The following is a 25,832-nucleotide window of genomic DNA, read 5'->3' as shown; positions in this document are numbered from 1 at the left end:
ATTAAATAAACTCATTTTTTTTTCCAGTACACATAAATTAATAGTGGACTGCGCTTGCCTACATTCTTCCCATGCTGCAGTGCATTGCACAGCTTTGCCACACAGATTTTAATAGGTGGTTAACTATAATAATTCGTGTCCAAAGATGTAGGCTAGTAGGTAGTTGTAAGTGCAGATGCGAAGTAAATTAATATTTATGAGATAAACTAATATTTCACGGGTAGGTTGCAGAATTTATGCCTACACAAAAGAAAGCTCTGTCTAGGCTCTGCCTCGGTAAGGTTTGTGTCAGGCCATTCATTAATCTGGCTGTTTGATGAAGAGAAAGAGATAAAATGTAGTAGAAATAAACACATTAAGAATCCATAGATGCGGATGACTGATTTTTTAAGGACTGTTATTATGTTGTAATGTTTGACCAATCATTCCCGCCCACATGTAGAGACTGAATATTTAAGTTGCTTATTCGTTTTCTATCCCTGAACATGAAAAAGAAAAATTAAGCAGAATTCTTTATTTTTCATTTGTGCAGTTTTTTTTTTTTCTCATTTTTCAGATTTCAATTGTGCAATGTAAATAATTTAATTTGATTGGTATAGAGCCTGTAAATTGAATCTATTGATCAGCTGTAAGAATTTGACATGAAATATGATTCATAAATTTAACAAGGTTTAAAAAATGGCCTTTGTAAAGGTAAATAACATCCTGAGGTAAAAAAAAATGCTGATAAATGTAAAAGCTAATAGAAATGATAAAATATTGCTTCAGAATAAATTTTACACCACCAGAAATCTCTGTGATGTGGTGCTATTGTGGGGTAATTTTGTATGGGATATTGTCTGCTGATATGAAAGTTTGCTGTAATAGATACCCTAAAAGAAGACGTATTTTGAGGGTATGCATTGATTAACTCAAATACTGAGTCAAAGTTTTAATCTTTGTCACACACTGTGCAGAAGCTCTGTATGATTAATAAAAACCTGTTTTTTCTTATTCTACAATACTTATATTGCCTCACAATAAGGGTTGGAAAAAAATTTTCATAACAAAAGGTGGGGAGTAAAAATCTTCAGCAAATTTTATTTATTTATTTTGATTTTTTTTTTGTGGGGGATGGTGAGAAAATTCATTGAAAATGACGTGTTCCTTTCACTGTTATTTATTTATTTATTTTTATAATTACTTTTGTTTGACATGTATTGGGTTAAGGTTTGTCATATATTGTAATTACTGTTTTATTTTTTATTTTTTTTCTGGTTCATATAATCATTTATTTATTTATTTATTTATTTTTATTTTTTTGTGCTTTTTTCAGTCCTGCACCAATATTGAAGGCCATCTCAGTGGGGAGGGAGGGACTGACCCACCAAAAGCCCAATTCCTTTACTGGTATCGCAGAAAAAGAGCAGTTAAGTTAAGGACAGGATCGACCACCTTCTTATGTCCTGTCCGTGGACAAAAGCGCCCTCATCCCTTGCGCTGGAAACCAGCTCCTTGAATGCCTTTGATGAACTTTTTAAAGTTCTCTATGTCTTCAACCTTTGCTCTACGAGGAAGCCCTGTCACACTTCTTTACCTTCCTGCAGGGGGAACCCAGTTTACAACATAGATTGTTGGTCTTTCCAAGGGAGTCTCCAGAGAGTAAGGGGAAAACGGTTATCAAAAGCTTTTAAAAAATATTAGTTAAATGTTTGAAGTGTTCTCCTCTGTAGATAAGATTTGCACGCAAAAACAGGCCCCACTTTCTTTGATAGGGAGCATTTAAAGAGGTCACAGTTCTATCCTTCGTTAAAACAAGTTTAAAAAAAAACAAAAAAAGTTTGTTATGTTTTTCGTGCACAAGAGTGGCTGTAATCAGCAATTTTTGCCGCAGACAAGCATGGGGATTCCATGTAACGGGGTCAAAATAGATGTGGACGGAACTATAGACAAGACCTCCCACTCCTGTATGAATGCAATGGATTTTGAAATTTGATGGATTGAAATTCCTGTTTTTTTTTTTTTCAAAGGGTCAGATTTTCGGAAAATACTTTTCATTGGACAGCACTGGGCATCGTGCATCCGGTGCTTGCGGGACCTAATCACCGCTCGGCACCTCATTGTTTGTGGGGTCTGAATGCAAATGATCATCAAATTGATGGACAACTGATTGCCCGTGAAAAGACCCATCAGCAATCCAGCGCCTCCAAGAGGACGAGAAAAAAACAAAGAAAAAAAAAAAAAAAAACGGGAGAAGCCCCTGTGGCATCACACTTTCAACATGCCTGTAGACAGCCGAGGTCACGGAGGTCCGGAGTCCGGACTTCTGTAAACAAAAAAAAAGTTTTCATATTCAAAAAACTAAAAAAATGTGTTCTCTGAAAATGACTAATTTGCAGTTAAACTAACCCCTCATAAGAATGTCTGCATGACATGTATAATTCCGTTTAGGACGTTGTTTGCAAGAATGTTTAGCATTCCGTGGTATAAACAAGTTTGCTGGCGGAGATGCTGGCGGGGGGCAACGAGGGTTCTTCTTGAGCTGGAGTTGATGGGGCGCGGGTGCAGCCTCCATGTTGCAAGGAATCCAGCATTTTTGGACTGTTTTTTCCACTTAATTTGAACAGTTTAGAAAAAGTTTACTAAAACTGGGAAAGACAGTGCAGAGTAGGTAGGGTCAGCGAATATCTTTATGTAATCTATTTTTCCAAAAGAAAAAGATTGAAAATGATTTCGGCTTTGTCTTTATTTTCTTGACTTTTTTTTTTTTAAATAGCAATATCTGGCCAAAAAATGGCCATTGATTGCACTTAAAAAAAAACTGTTTCAAAAGGCACATGGATATTTACAACATTTGTGTAAGGGAAACGCAAAAAAAAAACAAAAAAAAAAAAAAGTCTAAAATTAAAATTATTTTCTTTTTGATATTATCGTTAATCAAAAACGCTGTCAAAAAAAACAGTAGGCATTTAACATTAGGCGCACAGATCTGTAGAACAGAAGTAGGTTTTTGGACAGTAGGTTACAGAATGGAAATGAAAATATGCAAACAAAAAAACCATAAAGGGCCATGAAAAAAGTCCATGCTATTTTCGTTCCAGCTATAGTAGTAAAAAGTTTCCACAAAGTCATGCTATAAACCTTCATAAAGAGCACACTTGACAAAGTTATCAGCAAATGGTTTATTAAAGCAGCAATGGTTATTAATAAAAACTAAACTAACAGTAATAGGCACTGGTTGCAGTGAATAAATAAATAAAAAACTGATTTTAAAATAATTATTTCCACTTTCCTACTGGTAACCCTATGGGAGCCATGTTTTTTACTGTACATTTTCATAATCCTGTGAAATTTTTTTGGGGCTGTTGACGTTAATAACGTGTTTTTTATGGTCGGTAATAATTTTCACCACCCAGCAACGAATCTACAATATTCTCTCTGGAGTTTCCATGTTTCCACTACGAAAAATTAAATGTTTTTAAACAAAAAAATATAAAACCAAAAATCAAAATCCCAGGTTCTTGTAGCAATGGTAATCGCAAATAAAAAAAACCATGGTTTTGTTCACTTCAAATAAATAAATTTACAAAGAAGTAGGTAAGGTGATTTTTTTGTGGTTATAAAAACAGACCTAGAAAACCATCAATAGCCTTTATCAAATGACTTAAAAAATTTGCATTTTTTTTTTAAATAAAACCACTTGAGGGCAAAAATAATTAATGTTTTTACTTCTAATTTATTTGATGGTTTCATCACTTCAAAATACCATTGTTTTCAAAATTCCCTATGGTCTCAAAATTAATAAACAAATTTTCATGTTACAGTTTACCCCTGTTTCCCTACAGTACCCACCCAAAAAAAAAAAAAAAATTGGCTTTGCAAAAGGGGCAAGCCAAACCCGGGCCTGGTAAAATTGGCTGCATAACGTACCACTTGACACGGGACAACAATCTTTCTTGTAGGGGTGGCATTTGGGAAACAAAAACAACTTAAATTAAAATATCCAATTCCATTTATTTTACTTTTTTGGGCCCCACCCATTTTGCTATATATAAAAATGTTTCACCGGGGCCTCCTTCTTAACATTTCTTTCCACCAAAAAGACCGTGGACAACTTATAAGCCTTACAAAAAAAAAAATGAACCTATGGGTTTGGTCGTTAGTAAAAAACTGCTCATTTTCTTTTTGCCATGATTTTTCTTGAATGTGAGGGATGAGGGGGGGGGGGGGGGGGGGCTTAAAAATCAAATTCAGAACAAAAAAACACAAACAACATATAAGTGTTGCCTAAATCATTATTTATTTTATATTTCAAAAAAACACAAATCATAGCATCAAAAAAACTGGGTTTCTAGGAATTTTTTTTACTGTTTGTTTTTACTTCCTAAAAATTTGTGAGGGAGGGGGTTCCAACAAACAAATTTACCCATTCCTTGTTTTTTTTAGGGCACCCGCTTTTGACCAGCAGTGGCCCTGGTTTTCAATAACTTGGGTGTAAATGAGGGGAGGGAAAACACTAACGGTGTTAACGGTGAACACTTGCAGTGTTATTTTTACTCTATGCAAGTGTAAAAAAAACCCCACTATTTCATGTGTTAGTTTAACTCTATTTAATGTGACCTACAGTATATAAACTGCCAAAAAGGTGTTACTTTTCTCACTATGGGTGTTAATTTAACACTCAAATTTGCAGGTTGAAATAGATACCCTAAAAGGAGATGCATGTTGATTATGTGTTATGATTGGATGAGATTGAAACATCCTGGTTTGATTGGGATATAAATACTGAGTCGAAGTGTTCCTCTTTGTCACACACTGTGCAGATGCTCTGTATGATTGTCTGACTTTCTTGCAAGAATAAACCCTGTTTTTTCTAATTCTACAATACTCTCTGAGTTATTGCCTAACAATAAGAGTTGGAAACATTTTTCCATAACAAAGGTGAGTAAATCTAAAGCAAATTTTTATTTTAGGTGAACTGTTGCATTAAACTACTTCTAACTCTTACTTTTACCATGTCTAATAATATCAAGTTTACCATTAGTGTAATAAATCATAAACTATCAGATACAAGCTTGTATCATTGCAGACTAGGCTCTTTTGTTCTATAAATTGGTTAATACACAATGTACTGATATTCTGAAGAGAGCGTCTCAGAGTGAAGTTCTCATGGCGTCTCTCCATACATTGCTGATTCTGTGCGTTTGTGCCACTGCCCTGTGTTTGGTGAGTATAGAATTCAGATGTCACAGAAACAATTTTGTGATCATAATGTTGATTAATATTGTGCTAAAGCAAAACTAACACAGCTATTGTTATATTAAAATACAATGACCTTGGTCAAGACTGAATGAGTTTTTATGATAGTTTGTGGTTATTTTCATACAATATCAAAGCTTACACTGTAATTGTTTGTTGTTGTAAATTTACCACCCATTGACACTCATATCTCAAATGTTTTTCTTTAAAAGCCAATACTCTTTACTCCTATGGGTGATCCATAACAATCGCCGCATTTTAATATAACAATATATTCAATAATCACAACTTTAGTTTCATTTTATATTTAATATAATATGTTCTGAATTTGACCTTTTTGTAGGCATTACAGAGATTGATGTGGCTAATGGAAAAGACCTGGATATGTTGGAAATAAATACAGGTTTGTTGAAACATTAATATCATGTCTTAAAATCTGTAGCATAATTTTCTCTATAACATTTTTTTTGCGTTAGCATGCGGTCTCAGTCAACAGAGGCAGGACTTGACCTGGTGGAAGGAGACACCTACGATCGAAAGGAGGTCAGTGTTTCTTTGAGGCCATTCTCATGTCACGTTCCACCAACAGGAGTAACAAAGTGAGGGCCTGAATCTCTCGCTGCCTGAAAAAATATCAAAATATTTTTTAGGACATTCTTAACCTTCAGAAATTGTCAACATTATTAACCTCAGGAGGTCCAAATAATGTGTAAATACAGTAAAATTACACTATACAATCCCACAAACATCAAAATAATACATTTTTATTTTAAATAAAATAAGTCCCATTTTTGGGTTTATCTTTAACAGTGGATAAGACAGAAACACTATTCTTGGTGAAAAGTATAGATTTGAGCCGACGGCCTGCCATTGGTCCCTCGACAGCATCCTTGGTCTGCAAATATCTAATAATAATAGCAGATTCATTCTCTCTGCAATTTATGCTTTGACCTGTATCTCGATTTCAACTTTAATCAGCTTAAGTATTTGCTCCGAATTACTCACTCCACTGTCCTCGTGGTCTTTGTTTCTATGTCTTTTTTTTTTATATATAGGGAAATCAATGCTAACGGTGTGATTACTGAAAAGCATTTGAACAATAACAGACTCAAGACCTGTATGGACTTTAAACCCTTGAGTAGAGAGCCAAACTACATTTTCGTATTTAAAAGGCAGAGGGTAAGCTGAGTTACAACCGGTGGTTACCTCCACCTTGCATTCCTGTCATAAAACAGCTCGGACTTCTCTGTCGACCCCAGTATGTCCATAGAAGTTCCCGCAAAAAGTTTGTTTATTGCAAGCATGATGCTGCTTCAATTTCTTCCATCTGGTCTTCGACCGTACATGTCGCACCTGTGAGGCATCATCAGTGCACTGATGCGCCAGGAATTCGTAGCAGTCACCCGCCCCTTTTTCCTCTGAGAGCTTCTAGTGGAGTGGATTACAGTGTATTGCGGAGCTTACAGAGACTCGCATCAAAAGATCTGTCTTCCGCCACATGGAATTATTTAATACACAATCTCTTACTAAAAAAATCTCTTTTTATCCACAAACATATTTTGGACAAAAAGCTGGATTTCATGTGCCTGGTTGAATCTTGGCATAAACCAGGGGATTACTCAGTGCTAAATGAAGCATGCCCCCAGGGCTACTGCTACCTGGAGAAAGCTACCTTATTTATTCCGGAAATACATGACTTACTTACATCAATTTGTTCATTGTCATCCAACATTGTTATTGTTGGTGATGTAAATATTCATGTGGACAACCCCTCTTTTCGGCTCTCAGCAGAGTTTTTGAGTCTGCTTGATTGTCTTGGTCTCCATCAGCATGTGAAGGCCCCAACACACACTAGGGGGCACACTTTAGATCTCGTTATTACTGACTCAGCCCCCATTAAAAGTTTAGAAGTCTATGATTTGGGTGTGTCTGATCACAAGGTGGTCTCTATGGCTTTCACATTTTTATTGCCTATCACAAGACCCAAGCACCAAATGTCCTTCCAGAACTGGAAACACATTGATTTAACCTCTATGGCTGCAGACCTCCAACAAATTTCCTGTCCAGCCGTCACAATGGTAGACGAACTGGTAGACCACTATAATGCATCTTTGAGCAGTATTTTTGACCTCCATGCCCCTAACAACACACGAAAATACACTTTTATACTCTCCTCCCCCTTATACACAAAAAAAATACCACATATAAAAATGGCAGGCCGTGACTTGGAGCGGAATTATAGAAAATCGGGACTCACTGTCTATAAGCTTGCATTTCGTGACCATCAAAGGTCCTACTTTAAGACCCTGAAAGATGCACAATGTCAATTTTACTCAAATCAAATCAATAAAAATACAGGCAATTCAAAGCAGCTGTTTCCTACAATTAGCCATCTTTTGGATCCACAACAGCCTTCTTCCACTGAAGTCACTTATAAATCGCTTTATTAACTTTTTTAGATCGAGAGTCAACAACATCTGCTCCTTAATGCCTGGATCTCATCCCCCAACCTCGCCTGCTTTTAATCCTTTATTTGGGAGTTTGCCATCTCTCCCATATTTTACTGAGATTTCAAGCAGTCACACTGATAAAATTCTGCGAGGAATGAAATCATCATCCTGCACACTGGACCCTATTCCGACAGTTCTGCTTAAGTAATTCATTCCTATTGTCAGTCCAATCATTACAAAGTTAGTAAATCTTTCATTACAAACCGGTCATGTTCCACCCTCTCTTAAAGCTGCTGTCATCCGCCCGATTTTGAAGAAGCCCTCATTAGATCCAGAGGTGCTTGCAAGCTATAGGCCTGTCTCAAACCTGAATTTTCTGTCAAAGGTCCTAGAAAAGACAGTTGCCTTCCAACTTCAAAGCCATCTCAGATGTAATGATCGGTTTGAGAAGTTTCAGTCAGGCTTTCATTCAGCTGACAGCAAGGAAACAGCACTGCTCAGGGTGACAAATGACCTACTGATGACAGCTGATGCAGGATCACCATCCTTGCTTATTCTCCTGGATTTGTCAGTGGCCTTTGATACAGTGGACCGTACCATTCCCAGACATGGGTTGTCCTTCCATTGTTATGCTGATGACACAGCTCTATATCAAAACTGCTCCAAACCCCTCAGAAGCCATCTTGCACATTACTGCATGCCTTGAGGAGACAAAGGCATGGATGAACAGCAATTTTCTACAGTTAAATAGTAGTAAAACCGAGGGACTCCTTGTTGGTACCCCTCATCAGATCCGTTCCTTTCCTATATCTCAGTTCACCCTTGATGGCAAGGTCATTACTCTCTCCTCCCCAGTCACCAATCTGGGGGTTCGGTTTGATTCAAAGTTGACCCTCAGTGACCACATAAAACATCTGTGTAAGACATTATTTCATCATCTACAAAAAAATTCCAAACTCCGCCCACTGTTAACCCTGCCAGATGCAGAGAAACTTGTCCATGCCTTTATCTCCTCAAGGCTGGACTACTGCAATGGACTTTTTGATGGGATTCCTGCTAAGGACATACAAAAGTTACAATACATCCAAAATAGCGCTGCTAGAATCCTAATGAAAGTAAGGAAATTTGAACATATCACTCCCATCCTTAAATCATTCCATTGGCTCCCTGTTTCTTCCTTTCCCGTTCGAATATAAAATCCTCCTGTTAACCCATAAATGTATTTTTGGCCAGGCACCTTTGTATCTTCAAGATCTGATTAGCTTACAACTCTCAAATCGTACTCTCAGATCATCAGGTAGCATGCTCCTTCAAGTACCCTCCAACAAGCTTCGTACTTTGGAGGGGGGGCAAGTTTTTTGTTCTGCAGCCCCACAGCTTTGGAACCATCTTCCTGTCCAGCTGCGAGTCACACAGAGTCTGGACTCTTTTAAAGCAAACCTGAAGACTTTTTTATTTAGGAAAGCATACAATTGCTGAGATATTATGTTTAGTGATTGTGATATTTTAGATTCTGTGGTTGTTTTTAGATTTTGTTATTCTATTGTAGCACTTTGAGATTCTGCGAATCAAAAGTGCGTTACAAATAAAATGTATTATTATTATTATTATTATTATTATTATTAATGTGGACTAGTTTTGGCTAGCAATTGGGAGGGCTTTGTTGTAAAAAACCTTGCAACCCTTTCCGTCAAGCAGGTAATGTTATTATTGCTAACATAGCGATACATGGCATCATCTGTATATAAGAGAAAATAATCACTTCATCCGATGTTTAGGTGAATAAAATAGCCTTGATATCCTTGGAGTTCCACAACTATTGACTTTGCTCTCTCTCACCGGACTCGTGTGTGTGTGTGTGTGTGTGTGTGTACAGTAATTGATGTAAAAGAGGAAATCAGGCATTTGGAGTCGGCAGTGATGGGCAGTAGCGTTCGCTACAAGGAGTGACGCTAGTAGTTTAAAAACTACATTTCTTAGTAGCGTGGTGGTAGCGTCGCTGCTTTCTTAATCAATAGCTTTTCAGTAGCTAAGCTCTTTTTTTGATCAGTAGCATGGTAGTCGTCAACAAAAGCTGACGTTACATTATCCAAAGCATTTCTGAAACTCAAGCTCAAATCGGAAATATAACTGCTAAGGGATCACTGATCCTGGACCAGTAAAGTGACGCCACCACCACTAACCCTCGTAACTTCATTGGCCTCCTCAAAACTGTCAGTCCAAACCTCATTATTCTTCCCGCCTCTCTCGTGAATGAAGTGCGGCGCGCAGGTTTGGAGGATCTTAGTTTGTTTGCAGTATGAGGTAAATAAAATAACTGTTGATTGAAATAGTACAGCGTTCAATAAGTACAGCGTTCAATAAGTACAGCGTTCTCTTTACTCAAGAAACACTATATTTATAAAGGGCTAATGTTTTTTTGTATATTGAGGACTTGTTGGGAAGTCACAGTCAGATAGCTTGTGAGAGCGCTGAATCTTTTATAATATGATACTTTGGCCAAATAACAGAAAAAAACTGAGCGCCCACATAGCGTCAGAAAACTGTACAACCTGCAAGTTCATGATGCCCGTACTGAGCCTTCGAATGTGGCGTTAAATGACGGGGGGAAACATTCGAAACATTCAAAAAACTTAGTATTTAAACTTGATTTTGGTGAAACGTTAATAATATAATGAATTACACATGCAAACGATGCAAAATAACGTAGCCTAAGTTATTTGTAGGCCTATACATCTGTAAAGGTAACACTATACAGAACAGTAAGATTTCATTAATGTTAGCTAATGTAACTAACATGAACGTACAATGAACAATACATTTATTACAGTATTTATTAATCTTTGTTAATTAAATACAGTCGTTCATTTGTGGTTCATGTTAGTTCACCAGTGCAATTAATTAATGACAAGCAAACACAGCTTGATTTTAATAATTGCATTAGTAACTGTTGAAAGTATTGTTCATATCTTAGTTCGTGTTACCTACAGTAGTTAACCTAATGTTAACTAATGAACCTTATTGTGAAGGGTTACCATTAACATTTAGAAATTTAGCAGACCCTTTTTATCCAAAGCAACTTACAAATGAGCACAATGAAAGAAATCAAAATCAACAAAAGAGCAATGATATATAAGTGCTATAAAAAGGTCTCCGTTAGCTTAACGCAGTACATGTAGCCAGGTTTTTTTTTTTTTTGTTAATTTAGAGGCCTTTTTTGCTTTTGTTAATTGTATAATAAATAAAAAGAAAACAAAGATAGAATACACAAAAAGTTTTAGAGAAGCAAGTGTTTAGTTTTTTTTTTTTTTTAAGAAAACAAAGCAGTTAGTAATTAAATAGTTTTTTAGAGTGCAAGTATTTTATTTCTTGATTCTTGAAGATGGTTAAGACTGATTTTTGTTGCCAAATAGATTTGGAAAAGCTGTTGAATAAACAACTAAACTGAAAACTATTATGCCTGTCTATCTGGTTGACTGACAGTTGTATTGATCACTGAGAGAGCATTGACTTGGTATGATGTTGGTTCAATATAAATTTATTATTTTTTTTTTTTAAATAGCTTAGATGTAGTAAACTACTTTTGCTGTGTTGTTGTAGCTTAGCTTGCTACATTTCACAGGGCTGTAGCTTTAGTGTAGTGAAGCTTTCATTTAATGAGAGTAACTGTTAGCTTAGCTTACTACATTTTCCAAGTAGCTTGGCCCAACACTGGGAGTCGGACCAAAGCATTGTGAGGCAATGGAGGGGGAGACTTAAAATGGTTTCTATACTTAAAACCACTTTTTGACACGGTTGTGTTGTTTTTAGTACTTAGGTGTTTTTTTAATCTTAATTTTAGGGAGGACCCCCCCCCCCCCACTGTTTTTTAATCATATTTTTAGAGGGGATAGTTGACAACCCTCAGATAGGGGAACTCTTGCAAAGATTGTAAGAGCCCTCTGCACCCATTGATTTAATATTGATTTACATTTATCTAAGCAAACTAATATGCCATATTATTGTTTGATTATTGTTTTCCCCCCCCTATATCGTCAGTATTTATTAATCAATATAGATAATAGCTCTGCAACCATTACTAAACAGTCTTGGGAGAGCTACCACAACCTTTCACGAATTCCCCTTTTAGTTGGGGAATATTTAGCAGGTTCCATGACCTACAGCTATAGAGCTGATTGTTATATAATATAACATATATAAATAATATAATATATAATATATATATATAATAATCTAATTTAAATCTTACTCCAAAACCAAAATGCTTCAAACTAAAATGGATGCTCAACAGCATCAAATGCTTTATAAATATATATATATATTCTATATATCATAATATATATATATATATATATATATATATATATATATATATATATATATATATATATATATATAGAAAAGAAAAATAATCCACCATCTAATCTAACATTGTTATGGATTGACAAGTTATAATAATCTTCATCTTTTTTTTCTCTTCTATGCCTTTGATACGGAGGCACCAACTCATTCTATATATCGTTCCTGATCACGATTCTTGCGTAGATGATCATCATCTCCTTAACTCTTTTTTGTTTTGTTTTTTTTTTTGCACTCATTCATCTCTTCCATGTTGAACTGAATTGCCCTTTGTTAGGTTTACAATCATGGCGCTGCATTGTTTTTTTTTATATAAATCCACCAGCTTCTCATACACCCTCCTTTCCAGATTTAATATCGCCTCCAAAATGCGTTTCATTAGCAATCTCCGCATTCTCTTTTATTTTGCTCCATTACTTTTTACTTAATCTTTCTTTTCAACATTAGGCGAGGAATCTTTGTCTTTGGGGTCTAGTTTTAGTTTGGCAGGTTTAATCAGTTTTTTTGTGAAGACATCTTGATGTAAAACAGTGGGAATTACTCACTTCAAGCAAACTTTTCGAAACAACTGTCAAAAAGCTTAGAAAAACAAATGCAGCTGCTTAACCCACCATCTTCGCACGGCCCTGTTCACATAGTAGTTTCCATATGGTGGATGGCATGTAGTGCACTATATAGGGTATTGGTAACAATTCAAACAGTGTACATATTATTCTCTGAGTTGACGTAATTTTAGCTGAAACAGGAAGACATAGTGAGAAACCCTGCCTCCTTTTGAAATAGCTAGTAGCGTTTTGTTTATATCACAGCTTGGGTCAGAGCCGTTGAGCTCAGTAAAGACACATTTTAACAGCTTATGACAGCCACAGTCTAACTCTAATAGAGTTCCCATTTACACTAAAGCAAAGCAGTGACTATAATAATGCTGACGATGTATAGTTTGAAAATTGTGACACTTCAAGGCACTTCAGTGAATCTTTAATCACTTGCATTTATTAAATAATATTTTAGGCAAATAAGCATGTTAGGCCTTTTCAGGCATTTAAAAACATTGGGACTTTTATTACACTGGCTGTATCTAAGGGGTGTATATTTTGAAAAAAAAAAAAATGAAATTCAGGTTGATGAAAAGGTGATGTTTTTATGTTCAATCAGATGTTACTCAAAGGTGGGGAATCGACAGATGGGGAAACAAAACTTGTCAATTGGTGCAGGGGACTGTGACAGTTTAGGAACAGTGGAGCATGAGTTTCTGCATGCGCTGGGTTTCTGGCACGAGCAATCCAGATCTGACAGAGACGACTACGTCACCATCGTGTGGGACCAGATTAAAAAGGGTAACTATTGAATTCTTACATACACACATCAATTATAACATCATTCTGTCTTGCCAAACTCCTAAATACAAACTAATTTGTTCATTAACTGTTTTGCGGTTTGTTTCTTAGATCATAAGCACAACTTTATTTTACATAATGAAACGGAGTCAAGCTCTCTCGGTGTGCCCTATGATTATGGTTCAGTCATGCACTACAGTAAGACATCATTCAGCAAAGACCATGAACCAACCATCGTTACCAAAATACCAGAATTCTTGGATGTGATTGGTCAACGCATGGAGTTTAGTGACAGTGACCTGCTCAAGCTGAACCGGCTGTACAATTGTAGTAAGTTTATGATTAACCACTTTCTGTGGAATAATCCTCCATTGATTTTTTATAAATATATTGACATTAGTTCGACTGATAAGATATAGACTACTAGCTCAACTAATACTTTGCTTCGCATACTCATCTTGTCCTAAACATTTTTCATAATTCTTCCAGCTAAAGCCTCAATTTTTCTGGACTCTTGCCAGTTTGAGGAGCCAAATATCTGTGGTATGATCCAGGGTGATGGTGGAAATGCCAAATGGGTCTCGTGTACAAAGAGCAAAGGGCGGTCCACAGACGGACTACACCAACCTGGTCAATGTAAAGGTATGAACACCCCTAACCACAAAAGCAGAGTTTCTGCATTCATTTACAATGAAAATTGCCATTTTTGAGCCACAGGATCACTAACAATAAGCCTTAATGCAAGTGATTTAAGAGAATTTCACAATTGTTTTTCCATTTATTCACCATCATGCTCAGTAGCCCCGCCCATTGTGAAATCCAGAGTCTTGTCACTGTGAGTCACATCTAGCTGGAGTGTTGTGTGGAAATTTTAATTTTTCCACATGGCAACTATTATTTACACCAACTGTAAAAGATAAAAAAATAAAAAGAAATCTGCTATTGCATTTCCATGACTTAACAAGAGGAATCAAAATATATAGAGATAAACTATAAAGAGAAATGTCAAACTTACAGTCACTCTCTCAGCAGCTATATTAGAAACTCCTTCGGAAATCACAGAATTGACCATTAATTCTGTTTGTTTGCCAAGGTAATTTAAACCAAAGTGTTTTAAACATACATTTATTATATTTACATTTACATTTAGTCATTTAGCAGACGCTTTTATCCAAAGCGACTTACAAATGAGGACAATGGAAGCAATCAAAACAACAAAAGAGCAATGATATATAAGTGCTATAACAAGTCTCAGTTAGCCTAAACAGTATACGTAGCAAGGGCTTTTAACCCTCTGGAGTCTAAGGGTATTTTTGGGGCCTGGAGAAGTTTTGTCATGCCCTGACATTTGTGCTTTTTTCAGTTTCTTATAAATATCTAAATGGCTAAAGTCTAATCTCACTGTAATCAGCACAAACTAGGCTATAATAATATGTGAGCAGCATGTATGAACAATGATTGTGTTTTTGAGAAAAAAAAATGTTATGCGTGGTTAGTGAAAAACCAAAAAATGTTAAATCACTTGAATAAGGCAATAAAACACATACAGAAAATTGGTTCCCAGGAATTTGAGAACTGGAGCTTGTAGCCTAGAATTTTTTTTTTCTAAATGATGTGAAAATCATCTTGTTTACTCACTTACAGAAAACAATATATTGATTTAAATTTTCTAAGACACTTTTTGTTGGTAAAAGTCATATGCGAGTAGGCGTCAACTATCATGAATTCACACCTGAGAAGACAAAGGCCTGCATAATGAGCTGCATAATGAGCCATTCAGTCAGCTGTGTCACTGAGAGGGATGAGTTACAAGAAAGAATGTGAGGACAAAAATAAATCTATATAATTTGATGTTTGTAGTTTATTTAGAATATATTTAATTATCCAACAACATAATTTAATATTCACTTGTGAGTGCAGTTAAACAGTTTATTAGGAAAAATCAAAAGCTGACTTTCAAACTGAATTTTTTGCATCATTACTCCAGTCACACAATCCTTCAGAAATCCTTTTAACAATCTTATTTTTCTACAAAAAAAACAATTATTGTTATTATTATCATTATTATTATTATTATTATTATTATTATTAATGTTTGAAAGAGCTGAGAATATTTTTTTTTAGGTTTTTTTAGGGGGGATAAATTGAAAGAACAGCAATGATTGTTACATTTGTTACAGTTACATTTATTGGTACATTTATATTATTTACATCAAGCCTTTTGAATGGTATAGTAGTGTATATTGTTATTGAAACTTCATAATATTTCACTTGATTATACATTTAGTCAGGAATTATAGTTTGGAAAAAAAGTCTTTGGAAAAAGTCTAACTAGTAAAATGTTTACACGTTATGTGAAAACTAGTACAAGTATATAAATCAATAAAAAGAGACTTACTCATGTTTATGATCTCTGCTGAATAAAGTGCTTCATTCTTTTTTCTGAGGAAATCCAAAATCTCAAATCCTCAACCACATCACATCTTTTTGGGGTGAATTATGTCTTATTCCTCTCATCGCGAAGCAAACAGTAAAATAATAAAAACTTGAAGAACAGTCTCGCTGCGTTGTCTTCTGTTGTGTGGGCGTATTCAAAAGCCGCGCGCTTCAGTGAACATTTGAATCTCAAAAGCGCGCTCGGCGCGGGGGCGTGGTCGCATTATAAGATAATGAAGGGAGACGTGAAAAACGGACATCGCGTTGTTTTCATATGGATTACTTTATCACAGAATATTTGTTTTCAGCAGCACTTGTTTAGTTTAAAAGTAGACATGTCAGGCTTTCTATAGATATCTCTCTCATGTCTCTTCGTTGAGTATTCACTGAGTTACAGTTCATTTTAATGACGCATTTGTATCTGAAGATCAGCGCAGACAAAGGCTGCAGACAGCACTCCTTGTTTGTTATCTTTATTTTATAAGCGCACAAAGTTTTGTTGTTATTATGTCTGTATACAAAAAAAGTAGACCCTTTACAGATTCGATTGATGTATTGCACTTATCTGTACGATCAAAACTGAAAGTGTAATTTAAGTTCTTTTCGGGGTTATCAGGAGAAAATACCCCAAAACGCGTATACGCGTTAATCGACTCCAGAGTGTTAAATAAAAAAATAAATAAAAAGAAAACAGATAGAATAGAAAAAGAATAGAGCAAGCTAGTGTAAGAGGTCTTTTTTTATAATTGTATAATAAATGAAAAAGAAAATAGATAGAATACAAAAAGATTAAAAAGGTAGTTAGATTTTTTTTTTTTTTTTTTTTTTTTTAAATAGAATTAGAATAGTGAGTGAAAAAGTTAGAGGGTCAAATAAAGATGGAAGAGATGTGTTTTAAGCCGATTCTTAAAGATGGCTAAGGACTCAGCTGCTCGGATTGAGTTGAGCAGGTCATTCCACCAGGAGGAACATTTAATTTAAAAGTCCGTAAAAGTGACTTTGTGCTTTTACAGACAAATTATATGATTATTTCAGGTCTTATCACATCATACCGAGTTATGCCAAAGACTGTCTTAAATGGGATGGTGTCACATGGAAAATTATTTGTTTAATTTTGTTTCATTTTTGTTACATAACCACTTTTTAAAAAGTTGAATAATTCATAGTCCATAATCCTACACTGATACCTCTTTTATGATGGTGGCACTTTGGTCTTCATGATAAACACATTTTACTAATACCATAAGGAAATATTCTTTGACTTTCTCTAGACATTTCTTGTCAAGGATTGCAATATGACATACAAAATGATTTTTAAACTCCATTATAAGGTAAGAAAGTGAGAAGGCTGGCTTAATGGTTTATTATCTAATAAAGTTTATACTTCCACAGGGGTGGGGTCTTCATGCATTTCAGCCCAGCCACAGGAACCCAGGGTGACAAGGCTTACCTGGAAAGTCGCCTCTTTCACCCCAAAAGACGCTCCCAGTGCCTGCAGTTCTATCACTACAACAGCGGGGGCGTTGATGACCAGCTAAACATCTGGGTGCGTGAATACACAGTTAAAAACCCCAAAGGAGCCCTGAGACTCATTCAGAAGATCAGAGGTAATAATTCTTTATGTTTAAAACACCAATAGATAAATCATTTTAGCCTATGGGTAACTTATACTTGTACAACCTAGGTGGACTTCAGGTTCCTGGGAACTATATCATGTTACGCTAAATGTCTCTGATAAATTCAGAGTAGTGTTTGAAGGGGTTAAAGGAAGAAAAACCATCAAAGGGTGGTCTGTCTCTGGATGACATGAACCTCTCAGAGACCAAGTGTCCTCAATACACTTGGCGCATTCTTGATTTTACCAGGCTTCTCGCTACAACCCCAGCCGGTTTCAAAACCTACAGCCCCCGCTTCCTATCCCCAGATGGTTACTCATTTCAGATTGGTCTGTACATTAATGGCTTGAAGGATAGTCCAAGTAAAACAGCAGTCTACTTCCACTTGACCTCTGGACCCAAAGATAACAATCTTCAGTGGCCATGTCCATGGCGTCAGGCATCCATGGAGCTGATGGACCAGAATCCAGACATTCAACATCGTGATGAAACAACATTAAGATGATCACTACAGATCCAAACGAGACCGCAACTGACTGTAAGACACAAAAGTTATATATATTAGTCATTTTTATGAGCCATTTATGCTGATGTGTTAAGTATAGATACTTGGTTACAGATATTTAGAGATAAAAGTACTGGCAAAATCAGTCAGAATGTGGATTTTAGTCAGATTTGTGTTTTTCACAAAAAATTGTTCATTAAGCCCTTGTCTAGTGATCCCAATGCTCCAAATAGTTATTTAGCATGTAAAATTATCTTAATTTTTTTCTGAGGGGACCTTTTCTCTACTCACTTCTCGCACTGACTGTCATCTGCAGCACCCACATAAAAGGTGTTTCTGGCAGTGCGGGAACCTGATAAATATACACAGAATTCCAGCAGAGATTGTCTGATTACAGTATTTACATGCCAACATAATCTGTTATGTCTGAAGTTCCTTAACGTTTATGGAACTGCTTGGGAAAACATCTTATATGTAAAATTACATTAGATCCGTGCATTACAGTAGGTCTTAATATAGGCTGTATTTCTAATAACTGTTAATCTATAAAAGAAAAGAGGGAATGACCTCGCTGCTCTTGATTGAACTGCTTTTGTAGTTTTAATAGGCCTAATCAGTTTATTTGTAATGGACACACTAAGGGGATTTTGACATTTTATTATTTGTTTTTCTTACGTGAATGCTTTTGTTTAGATGTAAAATGCAAAAGGTAGCCTAATGCATTATTTGTTTCTTTTTTATATTTGTACTACTGTTTTGTTTTTCTGTTTTTTTTTTTCTTATTTATAATAACCAAGATAAAATAAAAATAGCTATATTAATATAGTAATTATTATTAAGAAAAGAAGTGGAGGAAAAGATTCAATGTTGCTAGGTGATTTTGTCTTGGAACCTTTAGTAAACTTTAACTCGATTTGCTCATTGTGACTGATTTTACCAGCACAGTTCACAAGTGTTTTATAAATAGTATCTTCTCTCTTTGTGCAGACATGGGTAAAGTTAAGTATTTATGGGACAACCCACGAAAAGTAGGTAGTCTAGTCACTGACGCAAATGGCAGTAAATACTACCGGGGGCCGGGTTATGGTACCAGCAATTACATCACACATGATCGTCTGAAGAGTCGAAGCTTCATCAAAGGAGATGATGTCATCTTCCTCCTCTCCCTTGAAGGTGTGCAGTTCTTATTCAATACCAGTGAAATTCTTATGAAATATGACAAAATTTAAATTTCAACTTCATCAATAGATGTGACTGGACTTTTGAAGACCAAGAGACCAAAAATCAGAGACCTGCGATTAGAGATTGATGACCGTGATGCAGAGAAGGAGCCAAAGAGACAGATGGTAGTATGTATCCAAATACCAGTTTCTCCTCCCATACTTGATCATTGTAGGCCTACCATTATTCATTATTAAGTGTAAATGGATAACTCCCATTTAGTGCTGCGGAGTAACTAGTTACATGTAACGGAATTAAGTAATTTAATTGCAAAATAAATATAACTTTAATCAAAATGTGTAATTAAATAACAGTTTACTTATGAAAATGTTAACAATAACAAAGGGGTTCTCTGAATATTTTCACACACATACATATGATTGACTTCTCTAAAATATGAGACACCAGTGTTTCAGGAGTTTAGGACACAGAATAGCACAAATGATTTATTTCCTATTTAGGGTTATGTATGCGTTTTATTTTTTAAGATTTGTTTAACTGTTTTTAATTTTCCAAGGAATCATTATATATCAGTGTTTCTTGCCATAGATATGCAAAGATTTGATTTCAAAAACAGTATCATAGCTATTAAATTGTTTCTCAAAGTAAATCGAGGTGCTAAAGTCTGATTTTGTGGTGGCAGTGCTTTAAAATGAAATGATTATAATCCTAATTCAAGTGAAGGAGGATTTTGAAAGTCTGACAGTAATCAGTGTTGAGTACTACTGAAAGATTAACCCTGCCTGCTTTAAGTGTTTGAAAATGATTAACCATTGAAAACATTACAAATTTTGAAAAAAGTAATCAAAAATAATGTAATCAGTAACATTACTTTAATAAAGCAAATGAAAATAGATACACTTTTTATGAAATTTTAAGTAGCTCCCATTGTAATCTGTAACCTATTACATTTCCAAATTAATCTTCTCAACACTGCTCCCGTTAAACTAAATTTTCTCTTGCAGAACCCCAGAGTTTTGCGACCATGGACTTAAAGACCCCCATAAGATGCAGGATACATCAAGAAGCCTCAATGGAGAGAGAAGGAGAGAAAATATTTCCAGAATTGGCCAGATTGTGTCTTCATTACTGAGCTGGAACTACTGAATCATAACTTGCATTAAAAGAAAAAGAAAACTTGAGTACTATTCTCAAGAAATGTTATTAATAGATTACTAGCACTTCTCATGTTCATTGCCTCCTTAATATTAATTTCTTCTTGTATTCCTCATTTGTAAGTTGCTTTGGATAAAAGATGCGGCAAAATGAATAAATGTAAAAGCATCAAAAGAAGTATTCAGCCATTAATGCTCCCAAAGTTTATTAGTGGTATGTTGTAGTTGTTACAATTATGGACTTCTGTTCCTTTTGTGTTCTCCTTATTTGGTCATGTTCCGTTCCTCGTTTTTGTTAATTGATTACTCCCCCACCTGTTTCCATTCCTCTGATTACTTTCTTGTGTTTATAAACCCTGTTTGTTTAGTTCCTCCTGGTCCGCTATTGTTTGACGTTTGATGTGTAATGGTTGTTTTTTTTTGGATTTTGTTTGGTTTGTGCCCTTTTTCGCCCATGGATTATTATTAAAAGCCTTATTTGATATCTCTTTCGTCAAGCGTTTTGCTAGCACACCAGCACCGGTAACAGAATAGCGGACCCAGTAAGTGAGTAAGTTAGTGGCGTTTTTCTTTTTTTTTCTCGTTTTGTTTTCTCCCTCTCCCAGAATGGCTATCCCAGCAGTCCAACTCCTGTGCCTGGAGCAACTGGACCGTTCGCTGGAGGACCAGGGACTTTCTCAATCTGGCGTGTTTTACGGACTTCCCTGACCGCTCACTCTGTACTTTCTACTATACCGGCCTGAGCGAGCGGTGTAAGGCACGCCTCCCAGCGAATGGTCCCAGGGAGGATTTTGCCACTTTCGTGGAGTGGGTGCTGGAGAATAACGGATCTCCGTTCAACCGTCTGCCCCCGCTGAGGAGGATATCTCCAGCCCCACTCCCGAATGAGAGACCAGCCAGCTGACATCCTGCTGCACAGAGCTAAAGCCAGAGCCCACCGCAGCCACAGAGCCCAAGCCAGCGATGATAAAGGAGCCAATCATTGTCTGGGAGCTAGGACTCGAGAGCGCGACTGACCAGGTGTGTGAGTCGGCAACACCGTGCGTCGTGGGATTACTTGGTGGAGATCGAGAGCGTGGAGGAAAGCCCTGCCCACACTCCTGCGACTGAGGGTGAGCTGCATTTGGTTTCTGGGAAGTATATAGAGGAATTAATGGACCTTATAGACTGGTTTGGGGAGGTAATTCCTGATTCTCCAGGGCGAACTGTTACAATTATGGACTTCTGTTCCTTTTGTGTTCTCCTTATTTGATCATGTTCCGTTCCTCGTTTTGTTAATTGATTACTCCCCACCTGTTTCCATTCCTCTGATTACTTTCCTTGTGTTTATAAACCCTGTTTGTTTAGTTCCTCCTGGTACGCTATCATTTGACGTTTGATGTGTAATGGTTGATCTTTTGGATTTGTGTTTGGTTGTGCCCTTTTTTGCCCATGGATTATTATTTAAAGCCTTATTTGATATCTCTTTTGTTGAGCGTTTTGCTAGCACACCAGCACCGGTAACAGTAGTCTGTAACAAAGTGCTTTATTATGAATAATTGCAATGTAATTTACATTCCTGAATTTTCAAGAGATGCAGCTGTCCATTGACACTGCTCTATATGAGAAACATTACATTCTCTGAGACCATGACCTGGTTGTCATCCTGCATGCGTTCCAGCAGAAGGTTAATCCAGTTCCCTTTTGTCTAGTCTTATGAGGATCATTTAGGGTGACCCTGGACAGGAGCAGCTCCGTTCTACTTTTGAACGTGGAGGACCCGATATAAGATCAACATGGCCACAAACAAATCTTTCTCCTACACCAAGGACAAGGGTAAAGCTATCATTGTAGAAGACACTCTTTTGGCAGTGGATTTTGATCAGGAACATGTACAAGGGACAGATACACGTAAGCTGTACATTGATCTTCAAAAACTTTCTGAAAAAGAGGTAAAGCTGAATCCTTCATATTATCACCTTATCTGACTATTGGATGCAGGACATGATTCCAAGAGGTTTGAGACTTAATAAATTTCCCTCATTTGGTTATGATAATGTGGATTTCAATGATAAATGGGAAGCAATTCTCAATAAATGCTCCCTAGACTTAATCCTCTTGTTAATTGAAGAAGCCAAAAAGCAGAAGTCAGCTTTACAATCTCAGATTGAGGAGTTAAAATCTGAGCTCACTCAGACAGAATCAGAGGAACACAGGTTGCCTTTTGAAAAGAAATTAAAAGAAGACCTTGACAAACTGTCAACAAAATTGAAACAAGGCAAATTAATAAAATTTAAGCGAGACCGTAATGACTATAGCAAGTGTGCTGTATATGGCTGGGGCAAGAAGGGATATCTGACAAAAAGAAGAGTGTCTTTTAATCTTCCAAGCACTGATGATGAGAACTATGATGAAGGGGATAACACTAATGACAGTGACAAGAGGGATGTGAATTTTCAAATTGATGATACTCATGACAGAAATGCTTTTTTGGAATCTCACCACAGACAGCACAACCAACCTCACAAACGAGGAAGAGGAAAATGCGGAGGGGTGGGAAAGCGGCGGACACCATTCTCAGCCACCACCAATCACAAGGAGCCAGTTGAGGTATCGGCAGTAATCAATATCTCAGACCTCCCCCTCTCTAATGAATGCGTCTCTGTCTTGTCCAAGGGTCTCTCATTTTCTCCTACAAATTCAGGTAGACCATTTGACACCATAGTGGACCTCTATCGTTTTTACAGGAGTTTACATTTGAAGGTCTGGTACTCCTAGAATGCACTGGATACAGCTACCTACTCAACCACCACGGTAAACTCTTCATTTCGGCCTAAGTCTACTTTTTCACCTTGTACTACAAATCCCACACTGACTACCTTCACTAAAAAGGTATCCTATGAAGTTGAAAAGCTTTACAGTAAACAAAAGGTCACACAGCATAATCTCACAAGGAAAGAATCTCAAGCACTTAAATGGCTTTCGTAGAGAGATATGACATAATCATAAAAAGTGCTGATAAGGGGGGTGCTGTCTGTGTGTGGGACAAGAAGTATATAAGTGAAGCTCTTCGCCAACTAGATAACACTCAGTACTACTCAAAGCCCTCATCCAATCCAATGGACACTATGTGAAGAGAGCTGGAGCAATTGTTAAATGAGGCAAAATCACATAATTGGATTAATAAGAACGAATATGAGTTTTTGCTCTGTCAACACCCATGTTTTTCTTCTTTTTATATGCTCCCCAAAGTCCACAAGGATCTGGAAAATCCACCCGGTAGACCAATAATAAGCGGGCAATGATGCAATAACAGAACCTGCTTCTAAGTATGTGGATTATTTCATCAAGCTATTTGTTACAGATTTGCCCTCCTATATTCAGGATACTACACAGGTTTTAAAGAAAATTAAGCAAATATGTAACTTAGGCTTCTGTATCATGGCCACAATGGATGTGGAGTCTTTATATAACGATATTGTACATGGCGAGGGTCTAGAGGCTTTAAAACACTATCTGTCATCCAGACCTGAACATGTGATGCCTCCCACTGACTTTACAGTGCAACTTACTGAGTGGACTTTAAAGAATAACATCTTTCTCTTTCAAGATAAACTGTATATGTAACCAGCAGAGTAACTGCCGTAGCAAGTTTGTCCTCCTGTTCTCACCGTATCCCTCTTCCTCTCAGCCACGCCCCCTAGTTAGCTTGCAGGTGGCTAGTCATTCATTAGCGGTAATGGCACTTCGTTTGTGTATGTATGTTTTTAGTAAGTTGATCTACTATAATATGACTGTTTCACTGTAAATCCTTGGAATGTGACTAACCAATGACCTTAATGTATGATGGGCTATTTTGTATGTGAACTATGCTGTATGCTGTACATAATGGATTTCAATTGTTTGTTTCTCTTTTTAGAAAGATTGTCACTGCTGCTTTGCCTCCTGTAGATTTAATGTAATTGTAGCTTTTGCCTAAATTTGTTTTTCTTTATTTTGTTATTTTGTTTGCCCATCTGAGCTGGCCTAAACATAGGCGTGGTTGGTTCTCCTTTTTGTTTGTTTGTGGGCCGTAACTGGAGTAATATTGGCTGCCCCAGTAGGTTGCTGCGGTAATGTGGTATGGTGGTAATGCTAACATATAGCTTTGCTTATTCCTGATCCAGTTAGAAGGTTTAATAGTAACATCAATTTTCCTTCTCCTCTTTGGGAAGTAGAGTGTTGAAGCTGGTTTGTGGAGCAGGGTGCCGGATTTGACTCCTCCTTTTTTGCGTGTTGCACACAGTATTTGCAGTGGTAACGTGCACCTCACTATTTGCAGTGATCGCTCTTTGTAGTGTCTGTGCCTATGAGTGTGGGTGTGTGTGAGTATGTCTGTGTGACTAGGCAACAGAATCAGCAGCATGGGTTGTGTGGTCGGTCTCATTCCTCTTCTAGGACAGGTAACCTCTCCCCAAACAGCTGATCCATCGAAACCATTATTTGTTTGTATTTTTGATATTTCTTGTGGCAACCACTATCTCCCTCTGGCTGGTCTAGGGTGTCTAATCTGTATCGTCTCATATTATTCTGAGAAACAAGCCCCAGACTGTTTTTGTATTGAATTATTTGTTAATAAATAGTAGTTGTTTTATATATATATATATATATATATATATATATATATATATATATATAATATATATAGAATAAAATTGATTTGAAATATCACGTCTCTGTCATTACTTTAGTATCTGTGTGTGAGAGCCGTCTTGTCTAAATCAAGGTGTTGGAGGTTTACCTAAGGTACATCTTGGTGTGAAAGGATCCCAGGTGGTGTAGTCAAGCACCCTACAGACAATACCTTTGTCACTTTACTCCCGTAGGTCACATGTAGACAAGAAAAGGGGACTGCAGTGGGTGCATGTTTTGCTCCTAATTATGCCAATTTGTTTTTAGGAGGAATGCGAGGAAATGCTATATATTTTCCCAAGATAACCCTTTTAAGGATAAGATCTTGTGGTGGGGTAGATATATTGATGTTATTCTGATGTTCTCGGGTTCAGAAAAAGAACTTGTAGACTTTCATGTTTATGTAAACCGCTTAAATGAGAACCTTAAATTTAGTCTGGACTATGACTTACACGCCATAAAATTTCCTGGATCTATGGATCTCAAAGATAATGAGGGATTATTACACGTCTATCTTCAGAAAGGCAACAGATCCTAATACCCTACTGCATGCAAATAGCTTTCATCTGCCATGGCTTATTTGATAACATACCCTTTGGACAGATCCAGAGACTAAGGCGTATATGTAACTCAGATCAGGATTTCCAAAATCAATCGATGGATATGCAGCAGCGTTTTCGACAAAGAAGATATTGAACACAAACTTTTGTTCAAGCTCATAATAGAACACAATCACTTGAAAGGAAGGGTCTGCTTAAGTCTAGACCCAAAAGAGTGTTAACTCAGAAACCCTACTTTGTCACTCATAGCAAGGAGGCTGTGCAGATTAAATACATTATTAAAAAAAACAGGAACATTATTGAATGTGACCCAACTTTACAGGAAATATTCATGGAACCACCTGG

At 36.6% G+C, this 25,832-nt stretch overlaps 1 pseudogene; it reads left to right on the top strand.

Annotated features, from left to right (window-relative positions):
• The first annotated feature begins 17,225 nt into the window (after nt 1-17,225).
• LOC122141141 lies at nt 17,226-20,288 on the top strand (annotated as a pseudogene).
• Nucleotides 20,289-25,832: the final 5,544 nt, after the last annotated feature.

The sequence above is a fragment of the Cyprinus carpio genome, chromosome B20 (assembly GCF_018340385.1).
Source record: "Cyprinus carpio isolate SPL01 chromosome B20, ASM1834038v1, whole genome shotgun sequence".
Lineage (NCBI taxonomy): Eukaryota > Metazoa > Chordata > Actinopteri > Cypriniformes > Cyprinidae > Cyprinus > Cyprinus carpio.
Note: the sequence above shows the minus strand (reverse complement) of the source record. Positions and strands in the feature narration are given on the sequence as shown.